The sequence below is a fragment of the Emys orbicularis genome, chromosome 5, assembly GCF_028017835.1.
Source record: "Emys orbicularis isolate rEmyOrb1 chromosome 5, rEmyOrb1.hap1, whole genome shotgun sequence".
NCBI classification, from domain to species: Eukaryota; Metazoa; Chordata; order Testudines; family Emydidae; genus Emys; species Emys orbicularis.
This window is the reverse complement of record NC_088687.1, coordinates 110,508,563-110,521,608: the sequence shown is the minus strand read 5'-3', so window position 1 is coordinate 110,521,608 and position 13,046 is coordinate 110,508,563.

Below are 13,046 nucleotides of genomic sequence, written 5' to 3'. Positions count from 1 at the left end.
TATGGCTGTATAGCAGACTCATTAATATCTCTCTAAGTGGTCTTGGTGCCACTAGATCAGACAGAGCACCACATCCAGAAGGTGTATGGGTTACACCAATAGTGATCCTGAGGGATCCTGCCTACCCCTTACTCCTAACTCATGAAGGCATACACCGGCCACCTCAACAGCAACCAAGGAGAGAGATTCAGCAACAGACTCAGCAGATGCAGAATGATTGTTGAATGTGCTTTTGGTAGGCTGAAAGGGCACTGGCATTGTTTACTCACTAGATCTCGAAAAATATCTCAATGGTTATAGCTGCCTGTTGCTTCCTGCATGATATTTGTGAAACAAAGTGGGAGAATTTGCCGCAGGGGTGGAGGTGGAACAGTTGTTTGCTGAGTTTGAACAGCCAGACACAAAGGCTATCAGACAAGCTCACCAAGGAGCTATATGATTTAGGGAGGCTTTGAAAGAGCACTTCAAGAGCGGATCACAGTAATGTGGTGTGGTGTAGTATGCTCAACATTGCACTGCAGTGTGGGGGCTTGTTAGGAACCATGTGGTGCTTGCCGCACATCTGTACAAATATTAATGCCAATGCAGCTAATGATGTGGGGTGCTTGCTGTACATTTATGATGACTACACTGTTTGCCACTGATGATATGGGTTGTGAGTGTGCAAGACCATTACATTCACTGCCAGCAGGCATTATATGCCAGGTGTTGTAAAGCAATGAAGATGAATCACTTTCAAAATAAATTTGAATCAGTTCTGAAAACAGCACCTAACAAACAATCTGAAGATGATGATAACAAATACATTTGAAAGTTAAAAAAAATGGTTGGAAACATAATTAATAAGGGAAAGGAACATTGCTGTCCACTGTAGCTACACATCCATCAACTATGGGGCTCTCATGGGCCAGTGTATGTGAAGTTGTGGTGGTCCATTCTTTCCACCGGTGTGGAGTAGTAGGCATGCTGGCCCTGAGGAATGTTGAGGTGGAGTGTAGGGTGGTGCTATGCTGCAGTTCTCCACTGACTTCAATAGCAGTTGAGCCAGAAGAGTCTGCAGCATCTGCGTTTGTTGACCAAGAAGTTCCATTTTGTCCTGTTCCATCTCCCTCTCCTTTTCCTGCTGGGACTCCTGGGCTTTTCTTCTCTCCCCACTTTCCTTCTCTGTACAGTCTGGAGCATTCACCCTCCAGGCTCTCTGTTCAAGGTTGGATGCAGCACTGGCTTGCAGCATTTCAAAGAGCATGTCCTCCCTCATCCTCTTATTTTTCCCTCATATCTGGGGGAGTCGTTCCGCTGGTGTGGAGGGGTCACCTCTCAAGGCCACAATGGCTTCAGCTACACATATAAAACAGACTTGGTCTATGTGACTGGGTGCATCAACCCCGCACTGGTGTGGCGAGGGCAGGACCGGCTCCAGGGTTTTTGCTGCCCCAAGCAGCGGAAAAAAAAAAAAAGCCGCAATTGCGATTGGCGGCACTCTGGCAGCAGCTCCACTGCGCCGCTTTCTTCTTCGGCGGTAATTCGGTGGCAGGTGCTTCCCTCCGAGAGGGACCCGCCTCTGAATTGCTGCCGAACAGCCCGACGTGCCGCCCCTTCCCCTTGGCCGCCCCAAACACCTGCTTGCTGGGCTGGTGCCTGGAGCCGGCCCTGGGCGAGAGTTAAGGGACTGCTGTTGGCACAGGAAACCCCGCCTCTGTTGGGCATGCTTCCTGTGGAGGAAGCATTCAAAAGGGAGCAACTCAGCTCAGTCTGGATGGACAGAGGAGGAGAACAATTGGGCACACAACTAGGTCGACACAAAGCATCTTATGTTGGCTTAACTTAATAGTGTAGACCAGGCCTTAGGGTAGTAGAGTAGAGTGCCCTACATATCTGCACCCTAGGGTATATATCATACAGGCTGAAGCAGTGCCCCCAAAGTACACTAAAAACAGCAGAGTAGAGTCCTTCTGCAGAGGCTTTTCCTGCCACAGTGAAAGCCTCTGACAGCGGGGAAAGGCTTCAGCAGGGGGAAAGCAGTGGGGAAAGGATCCAGCAGCTGCATTGGGGTGCGTGTCCTATAATGACTATGCCACTGTGACGTTCTGGGGATCATTCAGACCAGTAAGGGGTTCTGTCAACACCTGCCTTGTAACTTTGGATGCCTCAGTGCTATGCTGCTATGGCTCAGAGCCTCGATACCTATAGCCAACCCACATGCATAAGATCTCACCCTGGCTCTCACAGCCCAGTTATGCATTACAGGGTGACCCCAACAGTCCTGAGTATCCCCAAATCCATCTACCCTGAGTTCTTAACTACCAGACACTTAGACTTTTCTCCTGTAGTTCATCACCTCTGAAGGTGTGAAAACTTTGCTCACTGCCTTAATATCTCTAATTAGTCAATTTGTGGCACAGAGTTGCTCCTGAGTACTGGACATTGGTATTTTGTCCAAGATTCCTGAAAAAGAGTATTTCCAGTGTGCTGTTTAGCTGCCGCTGTTCAAGGACTGGTTATACAGTGTAAAATAAATAAGTTGCACAGCCTGCACATCACTGATTTCTCCTCCAACAAGAAAGTCAACTTCAGGACCCTCACATCTACTGCTTGGCAAAGTGGTTTGAGCATTGGCCTGCTAAACCCAAGGTTGAGAGTTCAATCCTTGAGGGGGCCACTTAGGGATCTGGGGCAAAATCAGTACTTAGTCCTGCTAGTGAAGGCAGGGGGCTGGACTCAATGACCTTTCAGGGTCCCTTCCAGTTCTATGAGATAGGTATATCTCCATATATTTAAAGGGGCAACAATATGGAAAATCCTTAAGGAAACTCAGATAAATAGATTAAGGAGAAAAGAACTGATCAAGTTATAAATGCCTCTAGGCCTGATCCTGACATTGCTGTAAATTAGGAGCATTTCCACTGCAACACTGGAGCTATGCTATTGTAAAACCTGTGGGAAACAAAAAGCTCAGTCCTCACCCACAAAAACACGGCCAGATCCAAAGCTCATTGAAGTTAATGGAAAGACTCCAATGGGCTTTGGACCAGGCTCTAAGGGGACTGACCTCCCAGACAAAGGGGATTTAGTGTTTTCAATTCCTACATCTTTTTTCAGATTTCTGTCTCCCTCACTAGGAATCTTGACTACCTGTTAATACCCATAAATCACAGAGATGAGATAAAGAAAACCATTTTATCAAAAAGTCTTTTACATAGCAAGTTAACTTACCTTCACCCATTCACAAGTTCATATGAGTCATAGTTGGTGCTTTATTGTTATATTTTTCAATTTAAAAAAAAAGACAAAGAAGGGAAGTAACCCTAATTATCATTACAAGGACTATAGGCTGAACTAAAACCCCTACGCAAAATATCCAGTAGAATTTGAAGATTGTGTAAGAGAAGGCCAAGACTGGGCTGCGATGACTAATGAATTACTATTCCCCCCTGAGCTTAAGTCTTTTAAGAACAGGGCTGAGTAGGAAATCTTAAATCCTGGAAAAATAGATGATTTACTTATTGAGTTAAAGCCCCATTATGAAACGTACTATAGTGAAAATATACTAAGTGGTAAATCTACTGCTTTCTCCTAGGGAGTGCTGACGTTTTCTGTACTGGATGAAAGAAGCAAAGCTCAGCAGGGCTCTTCCAAATGCTCTTTCTTATATATATATAAGCTCTATAATATATTATACACACACACACAGAGCTACAGAAGAACTAAGTATACAGACCTCATCATTGGAAACATGGCTCATCAACTCCTATTCTTATCTAGTAGTCACTTGCACTTCATAACAACTCCACAGGTCCCCAAAACAACTGTATCTGCAACACTGACAGCTGAAAAAATACAGAGCCTAATGCTCCTCATCTACTCAGGAGTAATTCCATGGATTTCAGCTGAGTTACTCCTGATTTACCCCAGTGTAACTGGAAGGATAATTAGACCCACAGTTTCTGCTAGCTGCAGGAGCATGTCACACTGAACTAGAGAGTCAATGAAAACATGGACCCCATCAGTTTGAATTTTGGACCCAATGAACTCAAAGCGTATTCATGTTTAAGTCAAAAGACAGTAGCCACCAGTTATCATACATCTTTACATCATTTTGCCTTCCCTAGAGATGCTATATTCTCTGTAGCTTCATTTCCTTACATTTCCCCTCTACTACTTTAAAGTTTTCTTTATTTTGGTGAAGATAATTTGGAGTGAATGATTACAGTAGAGCAAGTGCACACCCCTTTTAGGGCAAGGGAAACACCAATAAGTACTCAGAGGAGTTTGAGTAGGGACAACAGTACCTGGCTGGATTTGCAGCTAAAGCCATGGGCATGGGAATCTCATTCCCAAAAGGTGTTGCCAGGATGCTGGCTGCAGCCAACTGGAGCAAAGGGAAAGCCCAATGACCAAGGGGGCAAGGCAACTTGGCGGGGCGGGGTGGGGGGAGAAGGGACGAGAAGGTAATGATAGCAAAGAAGAATTTCCAAAAGTGGCTCTACCGACATTGACAGCATGGGTTGGAAGGGAACACCTTACCATGCAAGGAAGTAGGGTTGAAGGAAGATCCTCCTGGAGGAGCACTTGTTGGAGAAGAAAGAGGAGTATGTTATTGACTTTAATAATCGGTGAAGCTGTAGAACGGAAAATGTTGTTTGCTTATTCCCAAGTATGCCTATGAAAAGAGAAGAGAACAGTATTGCTGCTATGATCTGTTAACAGTGACAAGTTAAAATGTATGTGTCATGCCCCTGTGTATCTCAAGACTGTAGGTTCCACTTCAGGGCAGACGGTTCAATAATAGGGAAGTAAACCCAGTGCCAGCTGGGGCTCTAACTCCTTAGACACTTCAGCTAACCTCACAGCTTATTAACTCCCTAGGCTTTTGCCAGCCTCAGTATACAATTTAAACAGTACCCTTGGGATCCCCAGTACATCTTGACACCAAGTAAGTGAACCTCTGTGATATTGGGCCCTTTTACTTTAATGTCACAGAAAATCCAAGTTCCTCTGTTCCAAAGAGACCAGACACGTACCACTGGTCAGATCCTCCTTAGATCTCCCTCCTGTACCCTATCGGGCAATGCTCAGTCCGATCCTGTAATAAACATAATTGAATGAAAATGAAGGAGGAGATATTTGCACAATGCTAAGAATACTAAAGACTCAGATAGGCAAAATCTATTATCTTACCAAATTTCTGTTCAACATGACAAGGTCTTATAGTTCAGCTTCTGAGGCTTATCCCAGCTGTGGCATTGTGACACTCGGTACCTCAGAATAGCACCCTGTAACCCCCACATTCACCACTTGTAAATGGTTATATTTTGTACAAAGAATGCCTTTTAAGGTATCCTATGAAAAGTCATGATTTGTTGAAACTCATTGTTCTGTCAAAATATGTATAGCATCATTGTATATTGAGTTATGAGAGTTTGGTATATGGTTGTTATTGACATACAGTATGTTGAGAGTCTGGGGGGATGCCCACAGCTATCTCTCCAGTGGCAACAAAGAGGGTGACCCATACCCAGACTGGTGTTAAGTGACTATCACCAGCCATTGACCACCAGGGGAATTGTAAACAAGAGATTTACAATTCAATAAGAGACAGTTGCTCAAGTTCTACACTATGGAGATTGCTCAACTCCGTAACTCAGCAAGGTATCAGGATATGTGATGCTTGACTCCATGTTTGAGTCAATATTTGTCCAGGCACATGAACTGAGTCTAAAATAAGGGACAGTGACATCATGAGTCCACCTCTCTCCTTCCCCACCTACTCTGAAGGCAACAAGAACATTTGGAAGAAAAGACTTTGAACTGGGGAGATTGGTCCCAGGCTGAGCAGGGAATTCAGCCTGTGTATTAAGAATTGTGAACTGCTTACAATGCCTAGTGGGGCGAGAAAAACTGCTTGATTCAAATCTTGCTTAGTTTGATAAAGTTTAGGATTTAAACTGTGATTTTATCTTTTATTTCTCATGTAACCAACTCTGACCTCTATGCCTAACACTTATAATCACTTAAAATCTATCTTTCTGTAGTTAAAAGACTTATTTTAATGTTTTATCTTTACCCATAAGTTTGTCTAAAGTGCTTAGGGAATCTGCTCACATTACAAAGGCTGGGGCATGTCCACTATCCTTAGATTAAGTGGCAAACTAATTAATGAGCTTGCACTGATCAAGAAAGTCTGGAGCAGTGTAAGATTGTACATTTCTGGTGTGCAAGGCTGGCACTGGACAGATTTGCTGGTGTCTCCCTGTGTATAGTTCATGAGAGCCTGTATCTAACTTTGGGTGTGCCTTCACCCAATGTTAGATGCTAATGGCTATGTGAGAGCAAAGCCTGAAGGGGTTGCTGGTCACTAGCAGAGCAGTGTGAGAAGTACCCTGATCAAGAGAGTTAAAGGGGACACAGTGGTCCCACAGTCCAGGTTGTACCTGGGGGGTGTCACAGGTATCTAGACATCCTTCACCTGGAAGACAAAGCCCTTGCCTTTTAAGATCCAGTCTGGTAAAAAGAACCTTGTTTCCTTCTGCTAGGCAGCTTTTAGCCATAATCCTGCCATGTGACTGTTCTGACTCTAGGGTTCACAGGGGACTGGGGGGAGGTCCATGAGCCAATTCTTTGGTGAAGTAATCCTGTGTGATTCCTCCCTGGGTGGGCGTTTCCCCTTCTACACTGTCCTGTAAGCTGGTTCTACCTGCTGTGTTGAGAATCAAGGCATTTCCTCTGGACATGAGGCTTTTTAATGGGTATTAATTGACCACTCTCTCCCCAAAGGGGTGTAGCCGTTTCTATGAGCAAAACTCAGCAATAATTAATGGCTCATTATTATGGGGTCTGTGCCAGCCATGTGAGAGTTATGTAACACACAGGTACAGATATTACTCTTAACATGAGAAATGGAGAGATTAGCACATGAGTATTACAGTCATTCATTTACCAGCATTTAGGAAAATCCAAACACTATGCATTTTACTGCAATTTTAACAACTTAATAACATTCTACCAGCATTAAGCCTGACAGACTCTTAGTTGATAGGTAGGCCTAGACTCAGTTTGCCTAAGTCCACAAAGTCACAAGTTCGTAAAGATGGGATTCTCTCTTTGCACTCCATTTATAATGTATCTTGGATTGATTTTGAATAAGACACTGAGAAAATATGTAGATTTGAATGTAACAGACAAAGACCCAGTTTGAGATCTGATCCTGCTCCCACTGACTTCAATTAGAGCAAGAGAAATCACACAGAGAGGAAGAATGCTACTCTTATGTCTAACAAAATTAATAATGTGTTTGCAAAGGACTTACATGCTTAAACATTACAATGTAGAAAACAAAAAGAAATATCTATAATACAAAAAGACTTATGTTTCCTTCCCAAACTGACTCAATTGGTCAAAATATAAATTGCCTTTGGTATTTGCCCACCATCGGTAATCATTTAACCTATAAGACTGTCTTACATCTATCAATCCCTCTCTTCAGGAAAAGCCTAGGAATACAGATGTCTAGCACTCCTGAGAGGTTTTTAGATTAAGGTTTTATAAATGATAGATGATAAATGATATAATACTCCTGAGGGTCATTTAGACATAGCCTAGGGTTCTTTGTATTTAAAGCTCTATGTGCTTACTTAGCATCATTAATAATAATAAACCTTTATTACAGCAGTGCCTACAGACCAACCAAGAACAAGGCATCATTGTGGTAGTCACTGTACAAGCACAGAGTAATAGATGGCTCCTGCCCTGAAGAGCTTACAGACAAATATCGTACTTGTTCATTTGACTGTATGTTTACTTTATTTTTTGTAAGATGCTTGAGGAAAATGAAATTCCTGCTCGAGAATCCTACTTATGGAATCCCAGCAAGAATTTAAGAGGATTGTTGGGAAATATTGTTATGGTTGTATTAAGGCCTAAAGTTAAAGTGCTCCATCTTTGCTTCACTTGGATTGACTCCTCTTTGCTTGACAAATTGCACTCGGACTGCTCCGACTGATTTGCAGTTCAAACAAGTGTTAATTTTAGTGTAAAAAGCCTGTGTGAAGAGGCTTTAATTAATGTCCGTTAGAAACCATAGTCCTCAACCAACATGGTGCTGAGCACCTGCAGCTCCCATTGGCTTTAGCAGAAGATACTTTGGGGGTGCACTTCTTAGGGTCATGCCCTATTTCCACAAACTCTATTAGTGCGTAATTGGATTGTTCAAAGGAGCTCACAACTGTCAGTGCTTTATCTCATACCTTTGTTATCTTTCTTTCATCTAAAAACCGGTTAAATAAAGGGCACAAGCAACAGTGAACAATTCTGTTGGGACTTGCTTGTTCATGGTCTGCCAGTGGAAGTAATCAATATTCTACTTATGTTACACTCCATTTATGATCACAACTTTGCCTGAAATGCAGAGTGCACATTTTATGTCTCTCTACAGTATGCATGTATATTGTTTACAAGGCTTGGAAGAAAGGTTGGCCTTTGGAGGTTTCTGCGTGTTTGAGGTCTTCTGAGTGTTATTTTTTGTTATTTCCGTATGCCTTAGATAATATCAGGGCTACAGGGCGATATTTTAAAGGTTCTTCTCTGTTACAGGTAGATGTTTCAAAAGTGAAATCTCAGAGAAAATCTTTGGGTGTGGTTGGAACCAGAATCATTTAAATGCTCTGATTTTGTGGCATTAGATTTTCTAAGAAAACTGTTAGAACTAAGCATAAATTGTTAGTATCTGCCTATTTTATTTCTCCAGAAGCATTTCCCAGGGTCTGCCCTCTCTTGTGTGTTCATGCAAGTTGTATGTCTTCTGTGGCTTAAACCCATGAGCGGCGGGTATTGAAGGCAGGGGAAGGCTCCACCCCCAGATCCCTTCCTGTTTCCCAGTGCTGTGCTGCGGGGGGCTCTTCCCCCCGTGTCCGGGTCCCAGGCTCAGGCTAGGGCTAATAGGGGCCAGCCTGCACTCTGGGGCTGGGGGAGAGGGGTCACGCCGCCTGCCTGGTGCACAGGGGGTGGGGGGCAGGGCGACCGGGGGGGGGAGGGCTGGCGGCCATGTGGGGGGGGGGGCTCTGGGCTTCAGTGGGAGGGACGGGGCCTCAGACAGAAGGGGTGGGTTGGGCCAGGGGCTAGTCTCCCCAAGCCCGGAGTTCACCCGCAGCCCATGCTTAAACCTTCGCAGTGAAATTGAAAGTAGAGCTCCATGGCGCTCTATATTTAAAGGGAAATCAACACCAGTGCACTAGAAAACAGATTACTCTCCAACTGAGAGTATATATGTATGTTGCTCTGGACTCCCTAACCTGTTAAACTTGAAAGAGGAAGATCTACTATGAGTTTCAGCCAGATATAAAATGAATGAGCTGGGTTCTGATGAAATGGTAGTACTGGAAATTTTCACTGTCAAAATGTTATTTCCAATAGGCTACACCTTGAGAAAGGAATGATTCCTCTGAAGAACTTACATAAACTAACAATACGTCCATTCCACATACATGAGTTATTTGGTTAACTTTACAGGAGCTGTATGAACATTGCTGAGACCAAAGAGTTAAACACAGGGCTGCATAATGGAGAAGGGGTCATTCAAATAATATTGCAGGCAGTCTTTAGGTTCTCATGAAAAGGGCCTAATAGCAGCAGACATCTTCTGTCTGTGCATATCCAGAGAACAGGTAGCTGTAGGGTTCATGGCAGTGTAGTATTACCCACATTGCTCATCAATGCATCTCCATCCTGAGCCAGAGGGAATTCACAAGGTTATACATTTTCCATTGTCCATTTTGTCCTGGGCCTACACTGAGATTGCCAAAGGGACTAGTTAGTCTAAAGCATGAGATTGGGAGCCAAAAACTCCTGTATTTTACTCCCATCTCTGCTACACTCTGGCCTTTGGCTTTGTACTTATAAATCCTATTGTGAACGTTATTTAGTTCTGCCTCACATCACTCTATGAAGTAGATAAATATAATTACCCTAATTTTAGAAATGCAGAAACTGGAAAACTGAGAGGTTCAATCATTTGCCTGAGGTCATACAACAAGTATAGCATGCAAGTGTCCTGATGGCCAGGCTCATGCCTAACCCACTAGATCACTCAGGCTCATCACACACTTTCTAAGCCAGAATCTCAGCTGGTGTAAATTGACTTCAATGGAGTGATGCCAGTTTACACAAGCTGAGGATCTTGCCATTTGTGGCTCATCATAATATGTACTTAGCCATTACACAGAGGTGCTGAGGGGAATGATGTTCTAAAACCAGTTTCCTGCAGTCCACCAGCAAGTGCTCTGTGGACTAACAGTGACCCACAGACCACAGTTTGAGACCTGTATTGTACTAGACAAACATGCAGCTTGGGGAGGGATAGCTCAGTGGTTTGAGCATTGGCCTACTAAACCCAGGGTTGTGAGTTCAATTCTTGAGGGGGCCACTTAGGGATCTGGGGCAAAATCAGTACTTGGTCCTGCTAGTGAAGGCAGGGGGCTGGACTTGATGACCTTTCAAGGTCCCTTCCAGTTCTAGGAGATAGGATATCTTTATTAATTTAATTTAAATATTTGTCCAGGAGGGGACACACACACACACCATACAAATGGACACAGACTCCTTCCACCTAAGGTTAGATGTTCACAAGTGCACATTTTCAAGAAAAAAAATTGCTTCTCAGTTTTTTGCATACTTCAACAAAAAAACTCCATTTTCCTGAAATGTTGTAAAACCAAAAACTTATGGAGCTTCAAGATCACATGAAATGAAATGGCAGAATGTTTCAGGCATTTTTTTGTAAAACCATTTTGGAGGTCAATTTTGCCCATTTCTGATATCAAACATTGGGAGTTTAGGTTGGCCTTTCAGAAATGTCTCTGAATAAACCACTCGTTGTACTAACAACTTATCTGAATTTGAACCAGTGGCCTGACTGTCACCCTGAGATATGGAGTTTCTTCCCACCTGCACCAAACATTGATTATACAGTTATATTTTCTATCTGTTGATCTAGGTACGTATATGGCCCTTGATCCAGATCAATCAATGGAAGTTAGGAGCCTAAATACCTTTGTGGATCTGGGCCCTTATCACTAAAGAATCTGATACACAACTACATACTTTAAGTCCAAATGGCTCTTCATATAGGTTAAGGCAAAACCAGAAAAAGCAAATGTAAAGACTCCAGAGTGTTGTTTATACTAGGGCTTTTGACAGAAAATTCCCACTCTTGATAACCACTGAATCAGTGATAGTGATTCTGGGAGCCCTCGTATAATGGCTCTCCCTCTCCGTGCCATTTACAGCATTGTGTCATTGAAACCCACCCAGAGTAAGTCTATTCAACACAGCGCTGATAAAAGCTGAAGTCTTAGGAGCCTTGCTACCTTAGGGCTCCCAGCATTGCTAAATGCTGGTGCAGCTGGCTCATGAGAGAGCAGAGCACATCTCTCTTCTGTTAGTCCACACCTGAACTGAACACAAAATGACAGCTGCCTCCAGCAGACTCTTAGAAATGTAAAGCTGCAGTATGCAGAAAAACAAAATCATAAGTTCCATAGACTATAGTTATAAAGTTCTGCCTAGACTAGTTACAAAAATAAAATGTAGTACATGACAGCAACCTACTAAATTAAAAAAAAAAAAGGAGGGAGAGAGAGGATGAGAACATTTCTCTTAAAAAAATAAGCTGTACTTCCCAATGTGTTTATTCCAGGAACACATTTATTGTGAATATGCAACTGTTCTTGCTCTTGCTCAGAGAACTGTATAGATCAGTGCTTTGCTGTCATTTTGACTAAGAGACGGCCGCTACTGCAGCAGAGTGATGGCTGAAAAGCTGCATGACGACTGATTCCAGTAGCGGTCTTGCTCTATTTCAGCTAACGAGAAACCTGCACTCTCATAATAATACAGTTCATTCCACTTTTGTTGAAGTGATGTCTTCTAATTGGTCATTTAATGGTTTGTTTGTTTGTTTGTTTTTATTAAATCAGGAAATACGGGTCAGCGTTCCGGCAAGCTGATATCGAGGCAATAATTGTCACGTATAAACTAAGAGTTGCTTACGCTCAACACAAATGCTGGAGAGGAGAAAAATTAATGATCTTATCAGGTAAAAACAGGTGCTGTGGTCACATCAAGGTCGCTAACTTTGAAAAGAACTCTCTGAAAACTTAACAGTGGAATGTTTCTAGCAAGGTGCTGGAGTGTTGTAGAGATAATGTGCTCAGCTTCCTGGGGAAAGGAACGCAATGTGTTTTACAAAAACTAACTGATGTTAAGGGCAGAGCACGGTGGACGGGGAGAAGGATGTTTGACTTATCTGTCCTTTGGACTAAAATGTAAACAATGGGTCTAATTCCCCACTCCCTTGCCTAGTGTACAACCTGTACACTTGTGCAGAGTGAGTGCAGCATATATAGTAAATGCTATCAGATCAGAACAGTTGACTATTGCACAGGTGTAAATGACTATACAAGGCGCAGGGCAGATATGAATCAGGCCCAATGCGTGCAGGGTTAAGTCTATGCCACTTTGTTCTTGCATAACAGTGCAGTTATGGTGACTAAGTAAAAATGGCATCTTTTTACTCAGCAGAACTGTTCCCTGAGTGCATTCTGAGTCACATCTACTTGCTTCCATGACAAAAATACATTTTAATTATCTTTTATTCCTGGTAGCACTGCAGAACGATCACATCTATAGAAAAGAGCTGAACTCTTTTCTGGCTCACACATCAACAGAATGTAAACTAAGTTCCAACTGCCCAATTCTGCCCTCAGTTACACCTGTATAATTCTACTAAAAGCATTAGTGTCAAACAGGTCAGAATTTTTGCTTCCTAAATCTTTATTACTGATGATGAAGCTTGAGCAATAAAGAACAGTTTGTCCTGTCGAAGGAAAACAACAATTCTTTGCTTGTAAACTTAGTCTGACCTAGAAGTCACTGACCTATAGTCATCATGGCAGCTCACGGTCATGTTGATAGTCACTTTTCAGAGTGGAACTTCACCTTAATGAATGGATGAAAATCACAGACAGCTTTATCTGAGTCCAGCTGAAGTAAGT